General features: G+C 47.5%; 1 protein-coding gene across 2 annotated transcripts in view; it reads right to left on the bottom strand.

Moving 5' to 3' along the window:
• The window catches only part of CALU (calumenin), a 144,724-nt gene extending 142,188 nt beyond the window's left edge, over positions 1-2,536 (bottom strand). Inside the window, exon 1 of one of the 2 annotated variants that reach the window (XM_069629528.1) lies at positions 2,355-2,536. The gene's annotated coding sequence lies outside the window, so the exon portion shown is untranslated. The remainder of the gene's footprint in view (positions 1-2,354) is intronic. The other variant, XM_069629529.1, reaches the window with a different exon arrangement.
• Between the last annotated feature and the right edge of the window lie 13,151 nt (positions 2,537-15,687).

Below are 15,687 nucleotides of genomic sequence, written 5' to 3'. Positions count from 1 at the left end.
AACAAATGTCGTTTCTTCACACATGCAGAACGATTCCTCCATTCTCTACGTGGGCCCACGACACAGCGGTCCATGTATTATTACTCCCAGTGCTGGCCATTGGGCCGGCTCTTGGCGGATCTGAGATCCGGCACCAGATGTGTAGCCGGATCTCGGGATCCGGCCAGAGTCAGCTGCCCAAGCCCATGGACCACGCTGTAAAAAAAAAAAAAAAAAAAAAAAAAAAAAAGAAACTACCGTGACGGCAGCATTGCCGTTTACCTCCGGCTTTAGCACTGATGTGTAATGCACAATGCTCGCGACATGTACAACTGAAAGGAATCAGTTGTACATGTAGCGAGCAATGCTGCCGTCGCAGGTTTTTTTTTTTCTTTTTCTTTTTTTGGCACTACAAAATGAGCCAGGGCTCATCAAGTGGACGTGGCCTAACTGCAGGGGTCCTGCTGGCCCGTTAGGCCACGCTCCCCCGAGGAGCCCCGGCTCAATGGGCCACTGGCACCCCTGCCAGGCATCCTTTTCTAGTGATCAACACCTTCTCCCCATAGGGGAGAGAGTGTTGATCTCTGCATTTATTTTCTATAGGTTTGCCTGGCAGGGGACAGGGCCTCGCCTATTCAGCCTTAATGGTGGCGCTGCCCTTTGCAAGCTGGGTAGGGGCAGCGTCACCATTAAGGCTGAACTGGTGAGGCCTGTGGAAGCTGAGGCCAGTTTCCTGAAGACTGAAACTCCCAAGAGTTTCAGTCTTCAGGAAAATGGCATCAGCTTCCAGCGGCCTCACGTTTTCTCCATAATGGTGGCACCGGCACACGGGTATCTCCTGCTTAAAGGGATGCCTCGCAGGTGCGGCGCCACCATTATGGCTGAAAGGATTTTTTTTCTGGAGCCTGAAGCTTTCGCACAGGAGCGAGAGCTTCAGGCCGGGGCTGGCAGGGGAGATAGTGGGCCCCGCCTCAAAACGAAATTCTGGAGACTGTCGGGGCTGAGCCCCAGCAGGCCCCGGCTCACTTAAAGCCCTGGTCGGTGGTAAAAGGCAATGTTGCAGTGGTGGGCGCTTTTTTTTTTTTTTTTTAAGTTTTTGTCTTATCAGATGGCCACTACCAACCCTGCCCCAATAGACCACGCCCCCTCTGCCCCCTGCCCAACGTCTCCCCCACCACATTTTTTCCATTTCCACCACTGATTACGTATGCAACCCCTAGTATTCCAGACTAAAGGCAGGAGACCAAAACCGAACGGCACGCTGTGCATCCCAATTGAAGCCATTTACAGCCTTACAAATATCCATGTACCATAATAGTCTCCAAGAATATATCAGCTGCTATTGGCGCAGTATAAAAGATGTGACACATAGCACAGCAGCAGGACGAAGGGAAAATCAACGTGTCCCCCCACACGTTAATTGGCAACTGGATCGCTCATTTATATTTAATGAAAAAGGCCTGGGAGTGTGATACCTTCCAAATGAGTGCAAGTTACTCGCCCAGAACCAGGAGTGAAACGGGGACGGTTTTCAACATGGTCTCATTTGAGAAGGTGGCGAGGAAGCCAAACACCAAGTAGGGTTTGGAGGATTTTCAGCTCAACGAAGTTTGGCAAGAGAAGTCTAAATGGTTCATTTTACAGAACATTTCTCCCTATACAGTTATAAACGCACTTTAACACAATGAAAGGTCAGTTGGTGGTGAACCACATGCTGGAAGCTTTATAATGATGTATTTCCTTCAAATGCGTGGGGGGGGGGGGGGGGGGAGTTCAGTCAAGGTGGAAGGAAAAGGGTGTGATGAATGTGAGCAAGGGTACGGGCACAGCCAGCCAGCCAGGGTAACCACATTAAAGAAGCCAATTCCATGATGTAGAGGACTAGAGGCCCAGCGAGAAACATTTAGCGTTCCTTGTAGGCCAGTCCACCTCACTTGCCAGACACCCAAGCAGCGCAACGAGCGAAAGCAAAGCTGGAGGGCATTCACCCTTCCCCGATTCAGCAGTTGTGGCCCCGACATATCACCCACCCAACAAGCTGTCAACCACAGAATTAATTGGGATTCACTCCACAAAGACGTTTGCTCTTACACTCATTGACATTCAAGATGTTGAGAGTAGGACTCGGGCACACGCACTACGCGTGTCTCAGTGGCGTCCTGTTGACTGGACCCAACACTACGGGATAAACTATGGGTCTAGTCTAGGAGCAGTGCATCTCCCACCCATGGCCGTTACTGCAGCGAGAAAGTCCTGGATGGACATGTCTGGAAATAGAGTCAATCTGACTGACGGGGCGCAAGCCGCCTCACAAAGCGTTGGAGCCACCGGCCTGAGAGAGCGGATGGGTCAGACGAGTATAAACCGCTACTCACCGGGAGGGAGCCGAGGCTTAGTCCCCAGTCCAGCACCGTGCCTGCGGGCGAGCAGTTCGCTGAGGCAGAATACGTGGTGCGCATGCGCCGTACGGGAGCCCTGCCTCTAGCTAAAGCAATTCCCCTCCCGAGACAACAGCTCCTCCCTCGGACAGGCCGGGTGTGGCAAAAAGACAAGACGTGGCAGGGGGAAGTAGTTAAAAAAAATACCCTTTCACGTTGGAGAACGCGCCCACGTTTCCAAAAGGGATGTCCCCGAGCCAGGCGTTTCTGTCTGCCGTTCTAAACTGTCCGCATATGTCACGCATGCGCTGGTCGGTTTGCTTTCATGAATTTGTGGATTGGGTTAATCTCGGATACATTCACTTTCTTTATGGTAAGGTGTGAAAAAATAAGAGCGGACCCAAAGGAGTTTTGAAGGAGCTTTAATGGAAAGGCCCCCGGAGGTTGGGCTGCCAGGAACAGAATGAGTTGAACACTCCGTGTGAGAGCGTTCAATTAACATTCCACACTGACGTGGCTCAGTGTGTACATACATAACATCTCCCTTACGAGGAAACAGAAGAGGAAAGGAAGGAAGGGGTGGGAAAAGGGAAAGAAGAACAGGGAAAACACTGTAACAATATTGATCAAATGAAGAGTTCCTCTTGACAGAAGGCTGCAGTTCTTCGTGCATCAATAATAAAGGTAGTCATCACTGTAGTTTCAGATGATTCTCCGGTTTCTCTTGGAAAGACCGACTGTAGGACCAGATATTACATCACTGTTATCATCACTGCTTTGCTGATGTGTGTCTTCTGACTGGACAATGTCTTTTGGAAGTGTGTCTTCTGACTGGACAATGTCTTTTGGAAGTATGTCCTTACTTGTGCTGGGTTTTCTGTGGTCTCTTTCTATCTTCACTAGGTCATCGCCAGACCATTTCTTCCCATCGTCCAACAACACAGATTTGCGATAGCATCTTGCTACTCTTTGTGGGGATCTGAAGCGGGATTCCCCTATGAGGGTCTTCTTGAGTTCTTTAATGCATACCCAGTCTCCCACTTGGATTGCCATCTCTTTCACTCTGTTACTAGAGTCATTGTATGTTTTGTATTTGCTTTGTTTCTCTCTCACAAGTTTCTGAATATGATCCATGTCCAATCTCACCTCCCCATTGTCCATAAAGATCCAGGCTGGTCTGAGCCGATTGTAGGCGATTCTGCCTCTCATCATTGTGAATGGTTCAACACCTGTGGTGGAGTGTGGAGTTGTTCTGTACGCACATAAGTCCTCCTTGAGTGTCTCCCTCCACGGAAGTGTGTTGGCGATGGCTAGCTGAATTACACTTTTTACCAGCCTGTTCATTCTCTCTACGAGGCCATTAGAGATTGGATGATATAATGAGGTGGTGATGTGCTGGATGGCTCTGTCTTTGAGGAACTCCTGGAATTCGAGTGACAGAAATTGTGACCCGTTGTCGATTAACTCTTTGGGATCACCTTCCCTGTTGAATATGTCCATCAGAAATTCCGTGATTTTCCTTGTGGTTATACTTGTCTCTGATATGCCCCACTCCGTCCATTTAGACGTGTAGTCTACTAGGGCTATGATGTAGATCTTGACCGCTTCCAAATTCTCAAATGGTCCCATGATGTCTATGGCCAATTTGGACCATACATTCTTTGGACTTTCAATTGGCTGTAGCAGTGTTTTCCTTGTGGTTTTGGACTTGTCACTCGTGGCACAGGCGGAGCAATTTTTGACCAACTCTTCTGCTTCTCTCCACATGTTCAGCCACCAGTAGTTGCACCTTAAACGGTTCTTGGTTAGACTTCTCCCGAGGTGTCCTTCGTGTGCCAGATCAAGCAACTTTTTCTTGAGCCGTATTGGTGGGATTATTCTGTCACCCCTGTAGATGTGTTCCTTGTCCATGCATATTTCTTGTCTGATGGGCATGAAGTCTGTGAGACTTTGAGATGGCGTCATCCAGTCATCAGTTATTGGTTTTCTGATCTCCTTTTGTTCAGGATCATCATTTGTTATACTTTTCCACTCATCAATGGGGATGGCTGGATTTATGGTTGCTATAATGTCACGGTCTGGCTCTTCAGATTCGGTGTCCCGATTAGTCGATAGCCTGGAGAAACAATCGGCCACCTGATTTTGTGCTCCGGGAGTATAGCATACATTGATGTTGTATTGCATAATATCAAGGATTCAACGTCTTATTCTTGGGGATATGAGATGAGGTGTCTTTGACTGTAGAATGTGTAAAAGCGGTTTGTGGTCTGTCCTGAGTGTAATGGGTAAACCCCAGATTAAGTTTCGAAAATGTTGCAGGATCCATTTTACCCCCAGCGCCTCCCTCTCTATCGTGGAATAATTCGATTCTGCTCCCTTTAGCACCCTGGATGTGAAGGCGATCGTTACTTTGCCCTTATCATGGATTTGCTCCAAAACTCTGCCCAGTCCGATCTTACTGGGATCCACTGATATAATTGTCTTTACTTTGCAGTCAAACATGCTTAAAGCGGGTGCTTGGTTGATGTTACGTTTTATTTCTTCAAATTCTGTTTTGCACTCTTCGGACCAGTTGAATTTGTTAGCTTTCTTCATGATATTCCTCATGTTCTTGGTCTTGTTGGCGTAATTTCCTACAAATTTGGAATAGTACTCGGTCATTCCGAGAAAACTCCTCAACTGGTGTTTTCTGGTTCAGCAATGCCTAGGATGGTATCTATTGGCTGTTCCTTGGGACTGATGCCGTTGGAGTCTATGGAGTGACCTAAGTAGGATACTTTGTTGCATTTGATGTTACATTTCTCTAATTTTAAGGTAAGGCCACTTTTTTGTATCATTCGTAATACGCTGGCAAGTATCGCATCGTGTTCTTGCTCTGACATGCCGAGATGAGGATATCGTCTTGGAAACAGTGTACTCCTTCCAAACCTCCAAACAGGTGTGACATCAGCCTCTGGAAAACAGCGGCGGCTGACGCGAGGCCGAAAGGCATCCTCTTAAACCTGAATGCTCCGAGGGGAGTTACGAATGAGGTGAGGCTTCTGGAGCTTTCTTCCAGACTGATTTGGTGATACGCGGACGAAAGATCTAGGGTACTGAAGTATTTTGCCGGCTTCATGGTCGTTAACAGCTCCGATATGTTCGGGAGAGGGTGAATGTCGATTCAAATGTTTTTGTTCAGATCTCTTGGATCGACGCACGTTCTTATGGAGTTGTCCGTTTTTTTCACGAGTACAATAGGAGCAAGCCATTCCGAACTCTCGATAGGTTGTATAATGTCCTGCTCACACAAGCGCATGAGTTCCTTCTTTAGTGCCTCCGTGGTTCCAATGGGGACTCCACGAACTTTGTGAGCTATAGGAACGGCCCCCTGTTTGAGAATGATATTATGCTGAAACCCCTCTAGGAGTCCAGTTTTACCAGAGAACACTTTGGGAAATTGTTGTGCCAGGATATCCTTGATGTCCTTGATCTCCTTGTCATTACTCAGAACAGACATTATGGGGTTCTCTTCGCCGGGATGAATCTTTAGACGGAGAGCAGGTTGCTCCTCCCAGCCTACTATGGATGAACCTTTATCTGCTATGAAGAGTTTGCAGTAGGTCGTCCTGTCGCGAAATTTGAGTCGCACCCACGCATAGCCAATGATGTCTATGGGACTCTTCCTGTAACCTTTAGCTCGTACTGTGGTGTGCTTTACATCGCTCAGTTTGCCTGATAGCTCAGACAGAAACGTTTCTACACCAACCATCGTGTAGGGGGATCCTGTACCTACCATTACCGGGAGTGACACCCCATTGATCTGCATGTCGACCCAAGGAGCCTTAGAGCATTGTAGAGAGGTGACAGTAAGTATTTGTATGGGTGGACTCCTCCGATTGATAGTAAGCATCTCATCATGTCCTTGAGTGGTTTCAACAGCTCGCACTGTGTCCCTCATTGGCCTGACAGATGGCCTCCTAAAACCACCCGGCCTGGCCCTTGGGTTCTTGCACACCTTGGCAAAGTGACCAATCTGATTCCATTTATAGCACTCAACGGCCGCTGCAGGGCACTCTCTGTCAACATCGCTGTGTTTCTGCCAACCACATTTTTGGCAACGTTGTGAAGGTTGATTGGATCGTGCCGAGGCCAAGCTCCTCCCTCTAGCTGGATAGGGCCTCGGGGCACGTGACGATGTTCCCCTCACAAGGGCTATAGGAGGTTCACTCGTGTTAGCCTCAAGGGATTTCACTTCAGAAACTCCAGCCTGGTCGAATCTCTCCTTCAGGCAACAGTCACCCAGTTCGATACTTCTGGCTATCTCAGTGGCTTCTTCCAAGGATGGATTTTTGGATTGCCATAGTCTCTGTTGGATCCATGGATCATCCACGTTCAGTACCAACTGGTCCCTAAGGTATTCATTTCCCACACCTTTGAAGTTGCACGTCGTCATGAGTGTCCTGAGAGATGCGAGGAAGGCGTCAATGGATTTGCCCTTCAACTGTTTTCTTGAAAAAAATCTGTACCTCTCCAGAACGACATTCGTCTTGTTGCCGAAATGCTTGGAGAGTTTAGCTAGTGCGTTCTCATATTTGCGGTTGTTATTGTTATCTCCTCCTCCATCATCCGGCTCAGGAAGTGCCCTGAATATCCTGAGGGCCTCTGCCCCTGCACAGTTTAGTAGAGTCGCCTCCTTGAGGTCGTCGCTAAATTTATTGCCACCAATGGCTCACAGGTAAACCTGAAAGCCTTCTATCCACTGCTCCCAGGGATATCTGGGGTTGCCCGGACACGGCAGAAAATTAGTCGGTGGGGGAATGCCTTGCATGGCGGGCTTTTGAGATTAAGAACGGATCGCCCTGTGAGCTGAGTTGGTCGAGAAAGGTGCTGGGGTTCAGTCTTTATTACTTCAGCACGGACTGGAAAGTCTGAAGGGGTTGTCTTGAACCTGACTCAGAGGGTGTGTGTGTTAGGGGAATCCCCTATGTTGTTGGCCTTTGATGGACTTGTACTGTGATTGCAGAGTCTTTAAGCATCAGTACATGAATGGCCTTCAGTACGGATTGTGGCCTCACAATGGGCTGAAAACGCAAGGTGGCTAGTCCTGGGAAGGCCTTGATGGAATGTTCAATTGTGATCTCACAATGGACTGAGATACAAGGTGATTAGTCCTGGAAAGTCAGATTACATCACAATGGCTATTGACGGAGTCAAAGTTGCTCTTTGCCGTGTGCGCGTTGCCGGGCAACAGGTGGCAGATTTTGAAATGGATGCAAAGTTCCAATCAGGGCGGCGGTGTACGTTTTTATGAGCTGAGAAGGAAGGATCTTTCGGATCCCAATAAAAAAAAACGTACGTTTCGCTATAAATGATGTGTGCTACTTCAAAGAATTTTGGTGAGGTGTCCTTCCCCCTCCTCTGACCTGGTAGATGGACAGCTCCTGCTGTCTGGAGCACCGTTAGAGCAGGGCAGGTGTGGATTGTGCGCCGCTCTAAACTCCCGGCAGGGAGGAGCGGCGCCCTTCACAGGCGGAGCGCTGAAAGGTATGGGGCGAGATGGCGAGGCCTCACTCGCGTCTCCGCAGCCGACGGGCAGGAGGCACGGCACAGTGAGGCTTGGCGGTAGGCCTCTGGAAGCGTCTGGCTCGGGGTGAAGTACAGCAGGTAGGGGCTGGAAACGGGGCTCACCCCGGGGGCCTTAAAGGTTACTCCTCGTCGCCAATGTGAAAAAATAAGAGCGGACCCAAAGGAGTTTTGAAGGAGCTTTAATGGAAAGGCCCCCGGAGGTTGGGCTGCCAGGAACAGAATGAGTTGAACACTCCGTGTGAGAGCGTTCAACTCTAACATTCCACACTGACGTGGGTCAGTGTGTACATACATAACATAAGGTAATGTGTTATAATCATAGCTTGCAGCTTGATTATGTGCCTCAGTGCTTCCTGGTGGCTTGTGCCATCAAAGTGGAATGTGGGTTATTCTTATCTACTCACCTGGGCTGTGAGGTCATTTGGAACCTTCTAGGCTAGTGAAAGGTTGGAGGGGTTTGGATTTTGGAATTCTGGAAATGTCAGTTGGTTGCTGCTCTGGATGAGTGTGGATGACCCAGCGCTTTCTCTAACTATCAAGTACCTAAGAATAAATCTACATGTAAACTTACCTTCTGGCTCCTGCGTGGTGTAAGGTAGATGACCCACATTACTTCATAATGCTTTCTCACAGCAGAGCTGGCCCTAGTATTTGCAAGGACCTGGTGCTATAAAATGATGGGGGAGGGAGGAGGAGGCTTATATGCATAAAAGTGACACGTGATATTACAGACAATTATTTCACCGAATGAGTCTTTAATATACACAATATCATGCCCAATTACCTTAAAACACGATGCCAGTAGGAAGGCGGGAGACAAATACAATGTGACATCCAGTATATGATTTGTCTGTGACCAAAAAGATGTAGGATTTTTCAAGTTTCAAAAATAATAATTCGCATAACAATAACATCAGAGGAAAATACGAAACATACATTGTTGCACCATTGAAGCATTTTAAAATACACAACCTATCAAACGGCACAACATGGAAAGATGTTCAAATGTTAAAAATGTATAATTCTGAATGGTAAGGTAACACCAAATTCAGTTCACAGAAGGTAATCGCACAGAGCTAGTAGGCAACGTTTGCCACTCTCTGTAGCAGCAGTCTGGGCAATATATATGTATTCCTGCAGTGCAAGCTGAACACTGAATGACATGGAGAGTGATACCCCCCTCAGTCTGATAGGCAGATGCTGCATGATGGTGTTAGGCTCTGCCACTTGCCTTCACTGGTAGTTCACCAAAGGGTTGTACCGGCAAGAGTGCAGGACAGAGTCACGTAGCTGTCAGGTCAGTGGATTGGTCTGAGCCCAAAGTAATCACCTACTAGCCCACTGCACAGAAAGACTAATTAATGTGTTGCATGCTTTGTCCTGCAGCCTTCCTTACAGTCAAATAAATTACCTACCACTGTGCAAACCAGTAGGATCTGTCACCCAAATCTGTAGGCAGTAGTACTGCTTAAAAAGCAGTAGCCTACTGCCTAAATCTGAAGGGTTGGCAAGTATGCTGTTAACATTTACTCATGTGGCAATATCAGGAGTGCGGGTTCATTGTGTAGTAGCAGACAAAATGAGAAGGGAGCCTCATCAGTGTACCCTATGAGCCTTCGTTGGAGGGGGTACGCAGGCCACAACTGTTTGGTGGGTGCAAGATTTGAAAGGGGAAGCAGGGAATCCCATGACAGAAGGTTGCAAGGCAACTGAACAGGGTAGGTGACTGTTGCTGAGATGTTATGTTTATATCTTCCTGTAAATCATATGGCTTTTTTTCTCCCATTGCTGCTGCAAAATGTGCTGTAAAATGTGGTGTTTTGACTATGGGATGGATACGGCTCCCTCGCATCAATAGGTGTGGCATTTCTGGCCCCATAGCAAAAATCAAAAGCTGGCACCTGTGAGTATTTGCACAGTGTACATATCTTAAAGTGAAATACACAAGTTTGATTCAAATGACCTTTCCCCTTAGAACCAGACAAAAGAGCATTGGCATTTTAAAAACATGAATCAACACCAGAAAATGACTCGAGAGGGGAGATTTTACAATGACTACGCTGGCCAAGTATAAAAGGCTCCCATCTTTTAATCTTAACAATCCATAGTGAAATATTCCCATGAAAAAATTCCAGTAAGAGACATGTGTTTTGATGACACTTTTATGTTATTTTATGGGTAACCGTCGGCACTTGGACAACCTGTGTGAAATCCTTTAGCTGAACACTGGAGCAAGTTTGCCAGACTCAAAAATACCCAAGCGGGGTAGCGGCCACTCTCTGAAATAAGTGTGCCCACTGTTGCGATGGGAATTAGAAGGTTGAATAAACACTGCGGAGCCTTGGTTATGTTATGTGATTTTAGTAGGTACGTATCATGTAGGTAAGTACAATTAGGTTACAATTCAGGACAAGTTCATGGTACAGAAACATCCACCGGTCCCCCTGTGCCAAGCTCAGTTTCCAACTGAAACAATAAGAACCTTGGCACTCACACGATAACATTCTAGGTGGAACACTCTAATACAAACATTCCAGATACAGACTCACACATAAATAGGCAATAGCTGCAAACACTGAATAGGTAAAACATAACACATCCCCCCTTTACATAACATTACAATGAAGGAAGGAAACAGAAGGAAAAGTCATTAATATGAACAATTTATATCTCAAAGAACTATCTTTCCAGAAACCCATCCTGCAAACTATTAAAAGCAAAATGCTATTCCCTTCCAAGTCCATAATATGGCTGTCAAATAGCCAATTCACTTCAATTCAATCACCAGGACCATAATGGCCACTTATGGAACTCAACAGCATGGGACCAGCCACCATCTCATAAACAATCTTTACGACCTACAACAACATATTAACCCTGTTTCAACATTCAACAACAAGGTTTCCTGACAACCACAGGGTTATGCCCCTCTATCTGCCTAAAGCATATCCATATTGAGACACAATGAGCGTCCAGTAAACACCCACATGCTGGGCACCAAGCCCAATGTCATTGTCATATAACACTAACATTGACACAAGTAGTGTGCCTACATAATACCAGGTCTGTAACCTAGCCACAAACCTTGAAAAACAAATGCTCCCCACTGAGCACATTAACATTGGCATGACTCGAAAACAAACCAACTGAACTCACAACCATCTTCCTCCTCTGACACCAGCAGTGTCAGGATTCTCCATCCCCCACAAATTTGACACCACAGTGTCGGGATTCTACATCCCCCACAATATTTGACACTACCAGTGTCAGAATTCTCCATCCCCCAAATATTTGACACTACCAGTGTCGGGATTCTCCATCCCCCAACAATTTGACACCACCAGTGTCGGGATTCTCCATCCCCCAAAAATGTGACACGCCACAGTGTTGGGAATCTAAATCCCCCACCATATTAGACACATATAGTGTCGGGAATCTCATCTGTCCTTCCATTTGCACACACCCACTCTCTCACAGAATCACATTACACACTTAGGCAATTTGCGCATATAATATTTGGTAAACAAGAGTATGCAACATCAATTGAGTCCAATATATTCAGCTACAAAGTCCTTTGTGATGTTACCTGTGAGAAAAAACTGTCATTATCAACATTAATGCAATTTGGATGTTCTCAATAAACATTGCGAGAATGAACATATCCAAGAAATGCAGTAGGTCCCAATCACAATGTCCACATACAAAAACAACCAGAGGAATTCAGCAAAATCCAATATTTAGGTGCGACACACAAAAGTCCACAATATTTATGCCTGGATAGTTTTTGTTGAGATGTAACTGTGGATAAAAGTTTGGGTTAGTGCAAACTAAAAAAAACCCTGTACATATCATTACTTGTCATTTCTTTTGGTTGCATATGTTCCATACCTTTTTCTAAAACTTGCTAAACCCATTGGCACCGTAATATTAAGTCCATACACTTTCCAATATAAACTTGCCAATAACCACATTGGTCCATGCAATTTCCAAATAACACTTGCCAAAAACACATTGGCACCGTACCACCCAACATGTGGTTTCAACAACAATAAAGACATGCAAATGTCTCAAACCACGCCAGCACTACTGGCACTATCAAAAATGGGAATCACCATACTACAAACTGCATGCCCACTGGTTACTGTTTGGAAATCTCAAACCAAAACGTTAATTCACTTACATTTCAAATTGTACGATATGTGTTCACTTATACAATATACATTGCTGAAAACATATATATATTTCCTGTAGTATGTATCGCCTTTCCCAAACCTGCAAAAGAAAACGTTAACCAGTACCTCATGCCTTCTCATGGCAACAGCAGAAACATGTCCACGTTCACTGCCTGCTCCGTAGATCCATATCATGAAATTTCCCTTTTGTCTCAATAATAGGAACAAAACTCTGATCCTGATAGATTTCCAAGCCACTGCAGTCGAACGCTTGCCGTATGACTTTAAGAGCTGTTGCAGTATCCTGCCAGGTCCCTCCTTCTTCTTCTTCTTCTAAATTACCGATTGCGTGGGCGGACCCACGCAGGCGCTTCCCCATCCAATAGGATGATGTGCACCAACCCACCAATCAACACATAGCCCACATAAACTCACAATTCCTCCCACCGCCCCGTCTGTCTCACAAAATCCAACAACACACTGCTCCTCCTCCTGCCTCTCACCCCGTTACCTCCCAGCAAAGCCTTCCCACTCATCTCAGCCACACCCAGCGCAGACAACCGAACCCTCATCAATTCTCTCTCCACAACATGTCTCTCACACCTAAGCAAAAAATGTCCCACAGTCTCAGGCACCCCACACACTGCACAGTCCCTCGACTCACGCTTCCCCACTCGATGCAGACAGTCATTCAGCCCCACATGCCCTATCCTCAACCGATTCAGCATCACCTCCTCCCCCCTCCTCCATTCCAGACTTCCCGTGTCCACCTTCACCAACACTTTCCCACGGACACCAAACATCCACCTGCCCTTCACCCCACTCACCCACCTCTCCTGCCACTCATCCATTACCCGTCTCACCACCACAGCCTTCACCTCATCCACACTCAAAGGCAACCTCACATCAACCGTTCCCCTCCTCATACTTTCACTCGCCGCCAGATCCACCAACTCATTACCCAAAACGCCACTGTGACTGGGGACCCACGCCAACTCCAAATCCATTCCCCCACGCACACACCAATCAATCTTCCTCCTGATGTCCAAAATCACATCCTTCCTATCACCATCCCCTGCCACAATCGCCTGCAACCCACTTAATGAATCCGAGAACACCACCACCTTCTCATACCCCAACTCGCACACCCTATCAATCGCCAATGCAATCGCCACCAACTCAGCCGTACAAATAGACACATCACACATCATTCGTCAGACGCCTCACATTATACTCCCCAGTCCTTTCCAAATAATACGCCATACCCACTCTCCCAGACACAGGATCTTTCGAACCATCCGTGAACACCTTACATCCTTCCTTCCCTGCCACATAAGCCTGACCCAAAACCTTGATCTCAACCCGCAAACCCCACTTCTTCGACACCACACTCGCCAACTCTAAACACACCTTCGGAGACCCCATCATCCACATAGGCCATCTCACCAAATCCGTACCCGTCACAGCCAACAACTCGCCTACACCCCACTTCACCCCCTTCTCCCACATATGAAACCCCAAAGTGCCCCCCTTCCTCCTCCACCGGTCCCTATAGTAGTCAAACCTCCAATTATACTTCAAACATTCACGCACCGGATGAGCCACACTCTTCGCACTACACTTCACCCACCACCTCATATTTAACGCATCCCTCCTCATCCCCAACGGCATCTCCCCCACAAGCACCTGCACAGCATTCACTGGAGAGGACCTCATCACACCCGAACACACCCTCAATGCCCTCGTCTGCACCCTATCCAACCGCAACTTCTGACTCGCTGTGAAACCCACTGCCACCTGACATCCAAAATCCATCAAACTCAAAATCAACCCTTTATACAACATTCGTAAACACTTCTGCTGCGCACCCCACTCTTTCCCAGACACCGCCCGCAACAAATTCAACCTACGTTTACACTTATCCACCACACCATCCACCTGCACATTCCAGTTCAACTTCCTATCCAAAATCACCCCCAAGTACCGAAACTCTTCTACGCTCTTTACCCTCACACCTTTCAAAACTAAGTCCAACTCCTGCTGCAACCTTCTCCTCGAGAAGACCATACTCACACTTTTATCCACAGACACCGAAAAGCCCCATTTCCCACACCACTCCTCCATTCGCACTATCGCAGCTTGCAGCCGACTCTGCACCAACAACAAACTCCGCCCTCTTACCCATACCACACCATCATCTGCGAAGAAATCCACCTGACACCCGATTCCCGCTAAAGCCCGAATCAACCCATCCACCATCACATTAAACAGCATTGCACTAATCACACTCCCCTGTGGCGTCCCATTCTCCATCTTCCAAACCTCAGACAGCACCCCCCTCACTCTCACCTGAAAGGTCCTATCAGCCAAAAACGCCCTAATCCACCGAAACATCCTCCCCTTCACACCCATCTCCAACAATCTTAACAACAACCCGCTCTTCCATACCATATCATACGCTTTCTCCAAATCAAAAAAGAACGCCCCCACCAACTCCCCATCACACAACGCCTCCTCCACCCCAGTCACCAACCTTACTAACGGATCAGCCACCGACCGATTCCTCCTAAACCCACTCTGAAAATCACTCAAACGCCCATTCGACTCCAAATAAAACCCCAATCGCTCAACCACCATCCGTTCCATTACCTTATACATCACAACAGTCAGCGCAATCTGTCTATACGACTTACACTCCGTAGGAACCTTGCCACACTTCAAAATCGCCACCACAATCGCTCTCTTCCACAACTTCGGCAAAACTCCCCTCTTCCAGATCTCATTGAACAAAGCCAATACCTCCAACTTACATTCCACCGGCAACTTCTCCAAAAATACATACATGACCCCATCCACCCCTGGGCTAGACGACTTCCCCTTCCGAATCGCCCCATCCAATTCCACCATAGAAAACGGAACCTCGTACTGCTCCTCCCAAGGCCGAACATCCGCCAACAACTCCCGCATCTCCTCCTCAACCACACCCATACCTAGCCTCACCGCTTCTGGAAAATTCCCTGAACTGTGCACCTCCGCAAAATACTCCCCCAACAAATTCGCCTTCTCCCCTTCCTCACTGACCACCTCTTCCCCTTTCAACAACACAGACACACCACCCTGCGGCCTCATCAATCCGGACATCCGCTTGAACTATTTACAAACCTCACCCACACCAGAATCATTCCCCAGGGTCCCACAATAGCCCCTCCAATATCCACGCTTTCTTTCCCTAATCACCCTCTGCACCACCGCCTTAGCCTTCTTATATGTCACCAGATCCACCAACACCCTGATCTCACTGCCCTGGCCCTAGCCTTCTTACGCGCCGCAACCGCTCTCGAACATTCCACCGACCACCAAGGAACCTCGACCTTCCCTCCCTTCCCCTTCTCAATCTCTGGAATTGCTGCCACAGACGCTGCTCTCATTCCCTGCACCAGATGCTCATTCCATTCATCCACCCCCCATCCCTTCCCTGAGGAACAATCAATTCCTGACACACTCCCTTATACACCTCCCAATCAGCCTTCCTAAAATTCAACTGACTCCCTGACATCCGTGGCCTGATCCCTACCTCACCCCTCACAGTC

Source organism: Ambystoma mexicanum, chromosome 12 (genome assembly GCF_040938575.1).
Source record: "Ambystoma mexicanum isolate Mex_15411 chromosome 12, UKY_AmexF1_1, whole genome shotgun sequence".
Classification (NCBI taxonomy): Eukaryota; Metazoa; Chordata; class Amphibia; order Caudata; family Ambystomatidae; genus Ambystoma; species Ambystoma mexicanum.
Note: the sequence above shows the minus strand (reverse complement) of the source record. Positions and strands in the feature narration are given on the sequence as shown.